Below are 15493 nucleotides of genomic sequence, written 5' to 3' on the forward strand. Positions count from 1 at the left end.
TAACAAATGAATATGAATTATAACGTTGTCTTTATTAAATGAATTAGTCATGCCTTGCCAGCTGTTAACCAAAAATAATAAAAATTCATGAAAATCAAGGCCTTCATTGTTTTTGACACTGTTTAACAAATCACTTATTCAATTATGAGAACTACTATTTGGGTTAGCACATTGTTAGGGTTAATATTAAAAGAATCACCTTAAACAAAAGTGAAAAAAAAATATGCACAGTGGACCAAATGCTGATTAATCCAAAAAAGAGATTAAAGGATTATTAATTTTAAAGATAAATTTTCAAAATCTCTTTTGACTGTACACCTAATCTGAGCTGTCTGAAAATTATTAGAACTATCCCAAAACTCAGATAAAATGCACAATAAAAAAATGTGAATTATTTCATCAAAGCCATCTGAGATAAATACACCCATCTCCATGAAACATTCTCTATATAAAAAGTTAATAACTGTAAAAGGCTTTTTTTACACAAGAAGAAGTCATTGTGGAGTACCCATGTGGACCTTACATCACCATCTTCTGCTGAGATCTGAAGGCCAACACAAAAAAACAAGCACCTAGCTCATATTGCTGGAAAACAGATGGAATTTCTTTCTGCTTTTTTTATGGCATAGTCCAACAGAGTGTTATGAAGCTAGAGAGAATTGCCAGAACAGTGAGTGGTATCCAGTGCTGAAACCCACACAACAATAATGGAGAAAAGGGAGATAGTTTCCTTCAGACAGAGAGTGCAATATTTTTTGGCATAATCTCTGTCACATAAAGGGGAAATCTAGGGTCTGGTCCCTAGTCCCAGGCAGTTTTGGAATCCAGGTATTGGAGTACCCTTTAGCACGTTCTTGGACAGCCTAAATTCTCTTCATCCAACATTGTACATTTAGGTGTTTAAAAGAATTAAAGAAGAAAAATTGTTATGCACTCAAGCAGAAGTCCATATCCTGTGCACCTTCAAACACCTACCAGAGAAATACTAAAGCTGGAAAACCAAAAAAATGAAGTGTTAAGGTCTCCCTCATGTCTCTTGCAATTCAACGAGAGTTACAGTAAAAAAACCTATGAAATAATTAAAAAAATAAGAAGTTACATGATTTACATTCAAAGAATGTTTTCATTATACATTCTGTCATGTTGCTTCCTACTCTTCTTCTGTTCACTTTAGGCCAGAAAGGTTTAATTACCTATGTTGATACAGAAAGGGAGGCAGCCTGTCAGTGAATGTGCAAGGTGAATCCCCAGGGAAGGAAATGCAATTATTCTGACTAACATTGGTTTACTTTATTTGTAATAAATATAAGGGCTTATATTGCCAAAGGACTGCATTACAGTTGTGTAAAGATTGAGTATGAATGATAAAAGACATAGCAAATATATCTGGGATATATACTGAGCCTCTGTTTTTCCCCAGTTGCTATAGTAATGTTTAGCACCTTTGTTAGCTATTCCAGCAAGCTCTCTCATGCTATGTCCCTGGGAGACTTTTCAGTTCAGGAAGACTGAGAACAATGAGTCTGCCTCAGATCTGGAGACAGAACTCATTAGTTTTGAGGATTAGACACAATACCTAACACTGACACAGGTAATCAGCATACAAGCATGGAGAGGAATCCCAGGATACTTTTAAGGAGGCCACCCAGCCTGGATACTGGATTGCTCTTGGCATTCCAAAGACAGGTAGTTGTAAGGCTGGTGCGTGACTCTTTAGAAACCGCCATCCTAATAATAGCTGATCATGGTTAATCCTAGACAAACCAGCTCAAAACTGGTTTGCCAAAGGGGAGTTGCCTTGATATTCAGAGGACAACAAAAAATGTAAGTACCAAAAGGTTGTCCTTTTGTACCAAATCAAGTCTTTGGACCATTTTTGTTCTGAAAAGTCTGACTTCCAGAGAAATTAAAAAGGAGCAGCTCTTTGCAGGTGTTGATCCTTTCCTTTTGTCTTTTCAATGTGAACTAAACCGTCAGTGTTTCCATGTAGTTGTGGGAGGGATGAGAGAGAAACGGCAAACAGCATTGCCACTATTCTCCATTTTCCTGCCTGGCTTGTGGTGTAGGTTTTTTCCTTAATAACCAAGTTTTTGGTTGATTCAGTGAGAAGATCAGATATTTTACAAAAGATAAGGCATGTTTCAGTTTCTCTGTGCTGTAGAGAAGTGTCCTTCCAACTTTTATGAAACTACTGCAGACTTTGAAAGCTGAATACTAACAAAAGCTACAGTACTAGCAAAAAGATCTTTTAGTTCTTGTTTTTAAATCCTTTTAATCTCAGGACCCGGTTCTTACAATTTTAGACTCTCTAACATTGGCCATACTCTGTAAATTCATATGTTTTAGAGTTCCTTGGCAATTTGACAGGAAGATCAGTGAGGAAAAAGTATTTTGAAACCTTTGCTGTCAGAGTTGGCTGCAGTTCAGGGAAAGGTTGTTCAGGGTACTGCCTGAATCTATTAATTTAGATAGAGCTGCTCAGGTCCACTGCATGGTTTGGTGATGGGGCTAAACTGAGCTATCTCAACAGAAATGATTGCCAAAGAGGAGGAAGGGAATTAAGGTGTATCATCTGCCTAAATTTGGTGTCCACCTTCTCCATTTCAGATGCCTAGCAGTGCAGTCGTCCTGGGGTATATGCACAAGATCTCCAAATTATTGCTGAAATAACTTGGACATTTTCCAGATGCCAGCTGAGGACCTACAAATAGTACTGGTGATTGCAGGCTTAGGTTGCCAACAAGAACTTGGTGTAAATACTGTAAATTTTAGATCTATTCTAGTGTCCGTTTGTTCCCATAACAAAAATAAAGCTAAAGTGCAGGGAAATAGAACTCCACAATCAGACACAGTTATTAAGCATCCAATCCCTCACTGCATTGAACTTGAAAACCAATACAAAACCAATAGTTTACAAACTATCTTCCAAAATGTGATTTCTTGTTCCACAGCCTGTTTAAGAAAGAAACCCAGTTTGGCAACTGAATGCTTCCCATGCACTGGAGTTAGCCAGCTCTGAAGTTTGCTAACACTCATTTGGAACCCAGTTTGTATATGGCTTGGAGAGCATTGCAAGATGCTGCAGGAGGAATGAGGGGATGGCTGGCTACTGGAAGTTAGAGAAAACTTAAGAACAGCTGGGATCAATATAGCTGAGGTTGGAGAAAAGTGTAGGAGGAGGGACAGAGAACTTTTGTGGATAATCAGATCTGTCAAAGGTTTAGATTGAACATATTAGCTTAAAGTATTCAGTGTAGTCTGCTGCATTTAATATAGTTGAACTGTATTGCTCTTCAATTTGTCTAAACATTTTAGGAAGCCCATATATTCTGGAAGGGTAGGCATTTGTTCAGTAGAGCTGAATAAGCTACAGAATATCTTGTTTGACTGAAATGAGATTTCATGTTCTACATAGACTTTTTGCACAGTTTTTCTCATATACTGCAGATTTCCTGCCACAGTTCTACATAGACTTTTCCCTAGAAAAGTGGTGACAGCAAAAGCCTCATTTTGTTGCCCAAACTAATAGTGTTTGGATAGGGTGGAAACGGGTAGGAATGATATTATTCCTCTCCAGAATTAGAATCCAGTTAAAAAACTTGGAAACACTTACTCACAGGAACAAATGTTCTCTTATACAAGAGAAGATGAAGAATTCTTTTTCTTTTTAGTTCAGTTGTATTTGAGATACATTTTTATTATAGCATTTTGTTGCATCTTTAATTAGGAACTTTATAATAGAACTCCTTTACTTAAATTAGGAGAAATGTCATTGTAGGTTAAAAGGTACAATTGTCTGAATAAGTGGCTTGAAATGGATTTTCATTAATATTAATGTGAACTGAACACCAATTGCCTCTGTGAGTCTTGCCTGAAGCTTGGTTATTCTTGTCTAACACATTTTCTCCTTCATTATATTAAATTTATTCTACAATTTTCAGACAATAATCACTATTTTTCAATTGTTGTTATTTTCCTATTGTAACCATTATCTGATATTTTGTTTCTTTGTTACTGTTGTTGTTTCCATGTATGCCAGAAAAGACTAAATTGCATTAGACTTTGAAGGGGGGAAATATAAGCCTCAGGTTTTATGACAAATATATTATTGCATTGCAACAGGGTTTTTTCTTCATTTCCTTCTCCTTCTTCTTGATGAGAATGCCAGACTTCTAGATGCCAGATAGTGAGATGGTCCTATTGGCTCTAGAAAAGGCCTTTGCCACTATATTAGAAATAAACTGGCAGCTTTCAGCTAGAGTACGTTCAATTGCCTGCCTTAGAGCTTTTCTGCTTTCCTTTCCAGACATCTGGGTTATTGTTTTAATGAGAGAGACTTTGGACTTCACTGTCCTAAGAAACACAGGATTATCCACAGGACATTTTTAAAAAAGTGTTTTGGTGATGATGTAGATCCCTTTAATGAACACTTACATCCACTGAGATTCATTTTTCTCATCTACTTTTCCACTACGCTGCTTTTTCTTGACTAAGTTTAGGTACCTCTTAGTGTTAGTTCCACCATCCACCAGGCCTCAGATGTTTATTTCTCTGCAATTTTACGTGGTATATAGCGATGGCTCCAAGCTATGTTAAGCAGAATGATCCAACCAGACAATGAGAGTTTTCTTTCGCTTTAGTAAATACATGGGTTTATTTACTCAATACCATATAAACTGCATCCAAGCAAAACTTAATTAGATGCTCTGCCAGAAAAAAACTATGAGAAGAGAGGACTGAAGAACAGCTGTTTCTGTCAGCTTTTGCAGTCCTCAGACATACAAAGGTAAGAGAAGTATGACTGGCTTGTTTCCACCAAGATTGTAAATAGGTACACAAGCATGCATCTTTCATTCAGGTTATCTAATCTAGTAAAACAGGAGGGAAGATAAGTCCATTTGGTGGTAAGTCATATCTAAATTCATGTGCTGGGTCTAAATTCCTTGCAATTTTATTATATCAATAGATGAATAGGTTTTTTATTGTGTTTGTTGTTTTTTGGTTGATTGGTTGGGTTTTTTTGTTGTTGTTCATACAGTCCTAAGATGCATTGTATTCGGGGGTACTCAAGTCTTGATACTTCTACTTTACATATTTTACTACATTTCAATCTTGATGACTCTTTGAAAAAGCTGTTAATGTTGCAAATGTCCCTTTCCTCTTCTCCCCCAACACTTACAATGACAGCTGCTACGTCGACTTGCTTTTTTCCATGGGTACACATTATTACTGCCATCCCCTGTGTGGAAAGCTGTCATTTGGTTCTTAGTATGTTGTACCTGATCAGGTTTGTGAGCCAGAGGATCATCAGCTGAGAATTATTCCAGAATTAGCATTAAATTTAAGAGACCAGTAAGGACTGTTCAGCAATGAGAAAACAATTGGTTAAAACTACATAATCTCTGGTGCCATAGACATGACATGACATTACATGATGTGACAGTGTAAGTACAGAATTGACTCTCTGGGCTGGTGCAGAAGATCAGCCTCTGAGGCTGGCATGGCTGCAAAGCAAATGTCTCTTATTGACAGATTGGCTAACACTGACATTCCCCCAATGATGGCATCTGAAAATATCCAATATAAACATGCTACAGTGGTCCAAAGTTGTTTACTTTGTCGCTTGTCCCATTCTTCAGTCAATCCCATTGTACTTCCATCCCAGTTTGGTTCTCACAAGCAGCCTCTTGACCAAAGTTTAAGCCTTTGGTAATGAATTGATTTCTCCCGTGTGTTTGTGCAACTGACTCACTCTACAGTGAGGTTTTACATGATTCTGCAGTGTGACAAATATGTTAATGTATGCAGAACAATGCTTCCAGTGCTGGCAGACATTTGCTGTGTTCATACCATCAATAAAGATGAATTTTTTTTTGTGCTATAAAGTACTCCAATATGACTATAATTCTACAGCTCACTGAACTTGCTTTAAATTGGCTCTCTGCCTACTGATCAGACTATCAAAACCCAAAGAACTGTTCCCTTTACTTTTCTGTAGCAGTAATTTAAGGAGGCAAAACACCATTAAGTTCAATGAGGCGTGATTAACACTCAAACACACGGAAGTGAGAAGCCCATAAAGATGTGATCTTGCACTTAGTTATTATGTCTCACAGGTATTTAGGTGGTTTGGAGAAAATTACTGGAGAGAGAGAAACTGAATATCTTTCAGCTTTTCTGAAAAAACCTCTGTCTGACCACCTATTTAGCAGCCAAATATGTATTCACATATAGTGGCAACATAACGGTTGCTGAGATTTTCTATTTATGGGCATATGTGTTTATCATGCCAGGCATAATTTATGTCCTTGAATTTTGCATATTTAAGAGAAAATCAAGTTGACAAAGCCTATGGAAAAAAAAATACTCTATGAAATTGTGTTTCTATGTTGGTAGAATAGCTCTTGAGGAGACAGAATGTTCCCAGAAGATGCTAAAACAAACATGCAAACAGAACTCTAAATTAGGACCAAGGCAAGAGTTCAAGTGCTTTATTTTCTTTCTGAGACAGGCGGCTTAACTGTTTGCTCCAAAGATACAGATCAAATAAATCCAGAAAGTTCCACTGCCTTGCTGAATCACTGTCTGAAAGGTTATTTTAAAGATGTTGGAATACAAGCTTGAGGTCCCATTGAGGGTAAGGCTTTTACTGTATGGACAAAAGGCAAGGATAACCCTTATATATCAGTAGAAATTAACTTGAAAAGTTTAAACATAGAAGAAAGAAATGTCCATATTGATGGGCTCCAAATGGCATAGCTTCAGCTTTATCAATGGTGTTAAGAAATTTTTATTATCAAAGGGTGCAAGTATGGGTTTAGATGATATTGGCTGAGCTAGCCTTGTAGCAGTGGCTCTTGAAAACACAGGAACTCTACATTATGCATGTGTAAATATCTATGCATGCAAGTATTTTTGAGATGAGAGACTAGATTAGGTTCAACACAAAAGCAGTTTTCATGGTCTTGTTTAGCGCTCAGAGTTATGCAAGAGTTTTTAACCCTGTGAGTTTAAATGTATGTCTGTACTGAATGGCACCTGACAAGCTTCACAAACATCTCTAGGAGCAATTTATTTAAAAAAATATGGAAAAGTAATGCATCAGCCTGTGAGGTCTAATACTGTCTACAAAAGAGGGTCATAAGACAGCTGCTGGTGTGTTCACACTTGCTGTATATGATCAAATGCGTATGTACAATGATTAATCTTGGTCAGAGTCAGGCTGGCTGGCAGCAAACTAAATGCAGCTGGGCTGACCACATAAAAGCCATTTCTCAAAACCTGGGCTTTGTGCACAGTTCATTGAGGGCTATGTACTCCTCCTGCCTCTCTCAATGGATTCTTGTGAAAGAATCAGCGCAAACTGACCTAATTAAATGTCAACAGTGGGAGGCTGATGCCTGAGATGTATCTGGAATGAGCTATTGGAGGAAATTATTAATCCTGTCTGTAAGTAGAATGTTTTGTGGCATTCATTGATTTGTCAAAGCTTTCCTATAGCAAGTTGAGTTTGGGACACAGTAGAGGACATAAAAGGAAGGTTGCTGTTTGAGTGGTTATGGTGGCTATGATCAGTGTTTGAGCTTCTACCAGCAAAACCACTTGTGTTTCCAGATCACGGCACAGTCCCTTAGAACAAATCTCTCTGCTCCACAGAGGATGCTTTCAGTTTAGCTGTGGTAACCACAAGAAGAAAGACGGACATTCAAATAGGAGGATAATAATAGCTTTAAACCCAAAACCTCAACTGTCATTGCTCTCACACAGAACAACTGCATAAAACCCATTCATTCTAGTCTGAGACAAATGAAAGGCAAGCTAAGTATTTTCTCCCTATTTTGAAATGAAAATAAGTATTACCAGGATATTGCAATTAATTTGATTAATTCTTGTTGACGCTTGGATTAATACTTTTTAGAGAAAATAATTCTAGTTCATGTGCTTTCATTTTAGGAACATATAAGTAGCCCTTTTTTTATTTTTAAGTAAAAGATTTACTAACAAGTTTTGAAGCTTCTCAAGGGTTAGATTTAGTGGTGCACGGCCACCATCAGTGCTGTGGCAGCGTGTTTGGCTTGGTCTGTCTGACCAAAAGAAGCCAAGTGATTCTTCCATTCCCCTCCACCTACTATCCTGGTAAATTCTAAGTCTACAAATGGAGAAGAAGAGAAGAGCTGTGGACATCTAATTTATCTGATTCTTTTCTGAGTCTCAGTAGCTATTAAGATTATGGAAACCCTGGCATGAAGCATTCTAAGCTCTGACCACTCTGTGCTGCCAGTTTTAGGTGTCTGAAGTCCTTTGTAGTTGAACTGTTTTACTACTTATGTGGCTATTGTGACTTTTCAGAAAAGAGAACTTCTCTAGTAGTAGTAGGAAAATAAAAGAGGTGCCCTTTAATTGGTCTTGAAGTAGTTGATGATGCAGTTCAGCAGCATCCTCTGGCAAGCCATCTGTGGATGTGGGTGTAATCGAGCGTCACTGACTGCTTCTGTTGGGAGTGGGCTCTGCTCTTCTCTCCCACCGCAAACTCTGTTGTTGGGGGACTTAAGTTATTTTTTCCTTTTAGATGGATATGAAGGAGTGTTGGTAGGAAGTAGAGATGAATTTTGTAGGTTTTTTTCTTTTCCTTTTGAAAGAATGAGAAAATCACATGAAATTATTATTTGTTATGTACCTGGGAAATGTCTTTTTCAGTTAACCTTTTGGGCTTGGGTTGCAGGTCTCTATCCCATTCTTTTCTCTTAAACATTTTCTTTTATGCTTTCTCCCTTAGATTCTTAATTCCATTAGGTGATACAACCATTTTTTCTTTATGTAGAGGGAAGGAGTTAAAGTTTTTCCATGCTCTTTCAAGTATCTTCCTTTCTAGTGTCTGTTTCAGAAATAAGAATGGGATAGAGACCCATTCATTCCACACTAGCATGGTCTCTCTTGTACTGGGAACCCCAGAACTGGTCACAGGACTCTGGATGCAGTATCACCAGTGCTGAAGAGAGGGCAAACATTGACCTGCTAGCACTAGGCCAAGATGTGCTTGACCTTCTATTGTGCAAGGGTATATTGCTGGTTCATGTTCAGCTTGAGGTCCACCAAGACCCTCAGATCTTTTTCTACAAATCCACAGTCTGGACTCCAGCCTGTACTGGTGCACGTGGCTATTCTGGTCTATTCTGTGTTCCTGTCATTGAATTTCATGAGACTCCTGTTGGCCCATTTCCCCAGCTCATATAGGCTCTCTGAATGGCAATTCAGCCCTCTAGCATGTGAACTACTACCTACAATTTGATGTGATCCACAGCTTCTTGGGGTACATTCTCTCCTGTTACTTGGGTCATTAGCAAAGTTAAGTAACACCAGTTACAGTGTTTCAAAATGTGTCTACATCATTAAAAGAACTGTATTTTTATGTGTTGCTTTATTCCCACTGTGTTTCTAAAGATTTTGATTTTGTTTATGTTGCTTGCTGAGGTTTTTATGTAGGTGAGACTTCTGTTTCACCACAGAATAAAGAATTGCAGTTATGTGTCTATTTTCCCCTGCTTCCCAACTGCCCATGACTCTATAAATACATCAATCAATTTATTTAGCTGCTATTCTGTACCTTGAAAATGTGGTTAACATTTTTAAAGCACTGTGAAGTGCTATACTGAAAAACTGCCAAATACCATTAAATAAAGATTTGTGCTTCTGGAATTTAAAAATCAAAGCTTAATGTCTTAGATATAAAAAAGGAAAATCACAGTTAAAGAACTGTGTTTATGAATGTAATTCCAGTTCTAAATGCATCAATGTCAGAGAAGCCTCCATATTCTCTCTTATGATGGTCCTAATAAAGCATTTTCTCTCCTATCCCAAGTGTTAAACTGATTCATGAGCATTTGCTCCTGATGAGCTTCAAAAACAAGCCCAGACCAGCTAGCCAGTACTGACAGGCTGAATGCAGAATTTCCCTTGACATTGATTAGTCCTCATGACATGACCACAAGTCTGCAGCTTTTGAGGACAGCCTCAAACTGTATTTTTTCCTTTCCAGGCAGAACACACAACTAGATCTTAGGTTTGCTGACAGACTGTCAGTAAGAGTTCATCCTCAAAGAGACAATGCACTTTCTGTCAGTATTAGCAGGACCTTATCTCTGGGCAAAGCTGGAGCTCCTGACTCAGGATAGTTTTATCTTTGATTTTGGCATTAAAGATGGTGAATGTTAGTTACTAAGTAGTATTGATATCTATGATGAACTACTGGCTTGATTGACAGTTGATAGGGAAGTGAAAAATATTGTAGTTTTTCTCCTTCACACTGTCATGCAGTAAACCTGTTATGCAGGTAACTGGCAGTGTACTGAGTTTGCAGATGGGTTTGGGGTGATGTACTTTTCTCTGGCAGGCTTTTTGCCAAGTAACATGTAGCAACACCAAGCAACTATGTTTCAAGAGAGATGACTTTCAACCAACTGTAGAAGTGGCAAAAGGGTGTCATATTGAACTTCTTGTTTCCAAGGAAGTGACAAGTGTTTTATGATGAACTGAATGGTGAACTCAGTGAGAGTTAGTTGCAGTCATCTGGATTTAAATGATGGAATCTGTGAAGAGCCCTTTGTGAGAGGTACCATAGCTGACCTGACTGACACATGAACAGATTCCTGTGGTGAGAGAGAAAAGTACTGCACTGCAGGTGATGCTTAACCAATTCTAATAGACCATCCTTTCAACAGCTTTCCTTAGAAAGTTTTGCATTTCTACAGGATAATGGCAAATTAGCTGCATTTCTGCTTCTTCATGCTGAAAGTTGAGTTTCCGGTCACTCCAGAGGGCTGAGCGTAAAAGGCGCTTGCTCTGGTTTTTCATTACACTTGTCAGAACTGCCATCTCTCTTTCATGACCTGACAAAACAGGCTTTTGAGTTCACTGAAGAATGCACTCTGGAAGGCTTGTTCAGCACCAGTTTGATGTGTAGGACAGCAGGGGGCTGCTGAGTGAGCTTCATGTGACCAGGTCAGGATTGGGTGTGCTTGTCTCTGAACCATCTCAAGTGGCTGGCACATGCTGTGTGACAGAATACATCTGTCACTGCAGTGGTAAATAATTTATCATAGACTCATTTGAACAGAGTACAGGATGGATTGCAAAGGTGGATTAAAAGTGGCCTTGCTTAGCTATCCAGCTAACTTTCATGCTTCTCTGCGTGCTGTATAACAACAGAGAAGCTGTGCAAGCTGCTTGCACCCTGGTGGGCCATACTTGCATGCAGTGAAGTAAAGCAGGCTTATTGCTATCTGACTGAAGTCTTCCATATGTGAATGAAGAAACCAGTTCTTCTAAATTGTGCAAAATCAACTTTCCTGACTTTTTCCAGGTCACTGAAGACTGAATTTGTAACTGCTAGTGTGGCCACAAGGTAGGATAGCCAAAACCTCTTCAAAATTTTGTCCTATTTGTGTTAGGTAGGACTAAAAAACATTGAAGGATTTGCTTTTCATACACCCACTTGAACAAAGAGAACTCCATTCTTTGTGTATGAAGGCTATGGGACAAGTGAGAAATAAATATGTACACACATTTACCTGTTTCTCCAGTTAACAAGATAAGGAAATCTGTGTGGTAACACAAACTGTTTTCATCAAGTGAAAGTAATCTTAGCTAGTGTGGATTATAATGATAGACTTCTACACAAACTCTACTATGGCTTAAATGATGCAAATAATAAGTATGCTGAAAATATATAAATCATTTATAGGGAGAAATATATTTAAATTTGTCAAGGCACTTTGTTGCATTAACGTCTCAACCAGGTAGCGACTGCTGTGACAATACAATAGACTTTGGCTTTTAGTTAGATATTTCCTTTTTATTTTGTTTGTGGTTTTTTTCCTCCAAAGATTACTGATTCATGTGGCAAGTATTCAGATTTGACATCACCTTTCCATGACTAAACTGCTACATCATTTTAAAATAAGAAAGTTCTGCTTTCAATACTGATTGATGCATTACTGTTATTTTCCTATACTTCACTTGCTTCCTTTCACTTTTCTTTTATTATGCTTGTCACTCTTGGAACATGTTCTGCATGTGTAATATTTGATATTCAGAAGAATTACACATATGCTTTTGGTTCAGTACTTAAAAGGATTATTCTCATAAATAAATCTGGAGGTAGCTACAACAGACCTATTTATTTGTTTTGTGTCTCATTTTGTTAGCTATTACTGCATTTACTTTTTCATTAATGCCATTCTTTTGTTGCTTACACCATACCCTTATATTTGGGAAGTTCTCATCCAGCTGGTACTAGTTCTATCCCCTTTAGTACCCATCAGAGATTTTACTAAAAGCAGTCAATTTTATCAAATCATTCAGGAGAGTAAAAACAATCCTTTTTAACTTAACAATTCCTCTAACTGAGAGGTATTCTTGACAGTTTCCATTCTATATAATTTTAAAATTCCCATCTGGCCACATGGAATGAGAAGCAGAAAGCAGACATGTTTAAAAGGTTTCCCAGTTGCCTGATAAAATGTAGGATTTTCCACCTCCAGACTGCCTATAGGAATGTGGTTTAAGAAGAGCTCTCAGGTTGTTTCATCATAGGCAGATCATGACAAACTTCCACCACTGTCAAAGGACCCACCACCCCTTTTCTTGTCATTGTCCCAGCCTCTGGAAGTCCAGCAGCATCTCTGCAAACCCATTTCTCCAGTGCTGTTCAGGAAGAGAGGCAGTTCCTTTCACGGTCAGTATTTGAAGTCATAATGTTATTGATAGTATTTATGAACGAGCTAAATTTCTTGCTTCCCATGTTTACTGTTTTGAGGAAATAAAGTTAATTGTTCAGAATATTGCAGCAAATGCTACTGATTAATAACCATAGCTGTGAACCACCATGCTGAAACTGGTTCTATGTTGTTTTTGGAGAGTGTCTCAGCTACATCCGTACCATGATGTCCATAGTGCAGCTTCAAGAGGTGAGAAGCTAAAAATGCCCTCACCCTATTGTACGAGTGTTCACAGAGGTAGTCTTTCTGCTGGAAAACTGCATGTCTGATTCTTAGGGCTGGTTGATACAGTCACATAGAGACTTGTCATCTGGTGAAGCTAGAATTGGATACTCCAGATTTCTTGGAGAGCAACATGATTATGTAAAGTAGAGGTCTTCTTACATGTTTGAACCAATGAATGTTTAATTAGTCTACATAATACAAAATTTTCTTCAGCAAGAAATTTCTTGATTCCAGAATGCACAGATAACCAGTGCTCAGGACAGAACACTTTCTTGAGGAAATTTAAATCTTTAATTAAAATTGGACAAAGAAGAGAGTTTTTCACATTTCTGGTGACCATACTCACTGCTAAACACTCACACTTAAAAAAATGGTAATGCACAAATGTTCTTCTGTCAAGATTCTTGAAAAACTTGATAGTCCTTGAATATCTTGGTAGAGCTTTCATGGCTTTGAACCCCAAAGGAAGACACGTGCTGCTTTCCTGTCCTTAATGAATTGGAAATGACTTAGCCTATAACCTTTCCAATTTACTTAATTTTGGATAATTAAGACACTCCACCATGGTTGTTGTAAATGCTGATTTTGATCATGCAGACACTCTGTATCTCTTAAAAGGAAGCCCCTCGTGATTCCTCAGGACAGTGAGGTCCTTGTAATCTAGGTAGTACAACACAGACTTTGTAAAACTAGATAAGATGTCTACAAACAAACATCGGTATTCAGGGTGTGTTTTTTAACCACAACCATTGCAGATGGCAGAGTATTTAGCAGTCTTTTCCATTACACTAACTCTCAGATGGTTATCATGCTTGAAAAGAAAGAATGTGCTGTTCTTGCTGTTCTTGTTTCGGGCAGCAAAAAAGAGAGGTAAGACAGTAAGGTGTCTACCAGCTACCTTCCCTTGGTGCAAGTGCTCTGTTTGGTACAGAGTGCAAATCGCAGCTTGCTGAGGACTCCTGCTGTAAGCAGGAGTTAAGTGTGAAGGGTAGAACAGGGATATGACCTTGCTTCCCTCCCATGACGAAATAACAGCAGTTGTTTCTGTACCATGAATGCAGCAGACTACCTAAGCCTCTGGGCAAGAGGGAAGCAAGGTAGGAATCCTGTTAAGCCTACATTTCTCTTCAAGAATTCTGGCAGGTCTAAGTTACTCTTCTTTAACTAACAGACTATAGTTGCAGCTGAATCTCCACCCTTCACCACTGTTTTTTGTCCCACAGACTGACTTTAATTTTAGTACTGAGAATCAATTAGATGCCCATAAAGAACAGTATCACAGTCTGAGTCTTTCCTCTGTAGTTGACAGACATTTATTGTTTCTGATGGGATATCTCCATCTTCCAGGCATAGCTCTGTGGAAATCAGAAGACAAGTGGAAAGAGAGGCAGCTGGGTTCAGTGTGTCTCACATCTCGGTGCCTGACAGCACATCAACAGAAGGAGCAGAGAGCATTAATAAATCCAAAAGATAAATATCACTTCATTTTCAAGTCAGTGAACTCATGAACCTGAGTCCACAGGCATGCCTCTGCCTCAGAATGAGGGAAACTTTATTGGGTTCGTGTAACTTCAAGGATTTATGAAGTTTTGGGTTGGTGGCAGATTTGCATTGGAATGGTTGCAGTCCAGGAGGCCAACATGTCCTGCTGTGTAGTGGGGGTTAAGGTGAAGGCCTGCCTGGTGCTGTAGCTAATCCTATGCTCTGTTCTTGGCACAGGCAGATGGTAGAAATCCTCCTAAAGCCCTCTTTTGAAAAGCCGTATGGGCTTTGGTAGGTTACCAAAAATATTAAAAAACAAGTAACAGTGATTAATCCTGGCAAATTTGGGTTAGACTTTTCAGAGCTTCTTTCTGATCCAGATGAAGGAGCACTGGAATTAGAGCTGCCTCTGTGGCATCCTTACCTCTCCTGCATTGCACAAGCTTTAAGCAAAATGGCACAAAGTGATTACTTTAATAGGGAACCTGTTTCCCACTGTCCATGCAGAGCAGATCATGCTCTCACAATGAACACCAGCCTGCATTTGGGACTCAGCTTTCAACACAGACTCCATGCTGAAGACTATTCTGAAGACAGAATTGGGAGCTCAGCTCAGAGGCTGACCTTGTCAGATCGGTCTCCAGCAGCCTGCTGTGACAGCACTTTAGGGGGATCAGTTCTCACAATTATCTCAATTGATTTCTTCAAGGTGGGGACATATACCCCTTTTACAACTGAGGAACTGAAACCTGTACCCAATCTAAAATGCTTACAAGTGATTGTCACTGAGCACATAGTATCTTGACCATATATTTACCCTGTGGGAAATGTGTCTGCAGTTCCTTAATGCAGAAGAGACGTGATTGGGACAACTGGATTATTGTAGGGGTGGCAGGAGACATCTCCACAAAAGAAATTTTTCCTTTTTGATGTCAATTCCCATGCCAAAATCAAGCAAAGCACCTGAATTCTTCAAAGAAAAAGATTGAAAGTTTTTAAGTGTAGGGAAA

Source organism: Chiroxiphia lanceolata, chromosome 3 (genome assembly GCF_009829145.1).
Source record: "Chiroxiphia lanceolata isolate bChiLan1 chromosome 3, bChiLan1.pri, whole genome shotgun sequence".
Lineage (NCBI taxonomy): Eukaryota > Metazoa > Chordata > Aves > Passeriformes > Pipridae > Chiroxiphia > Chiroxiphia lanceolata.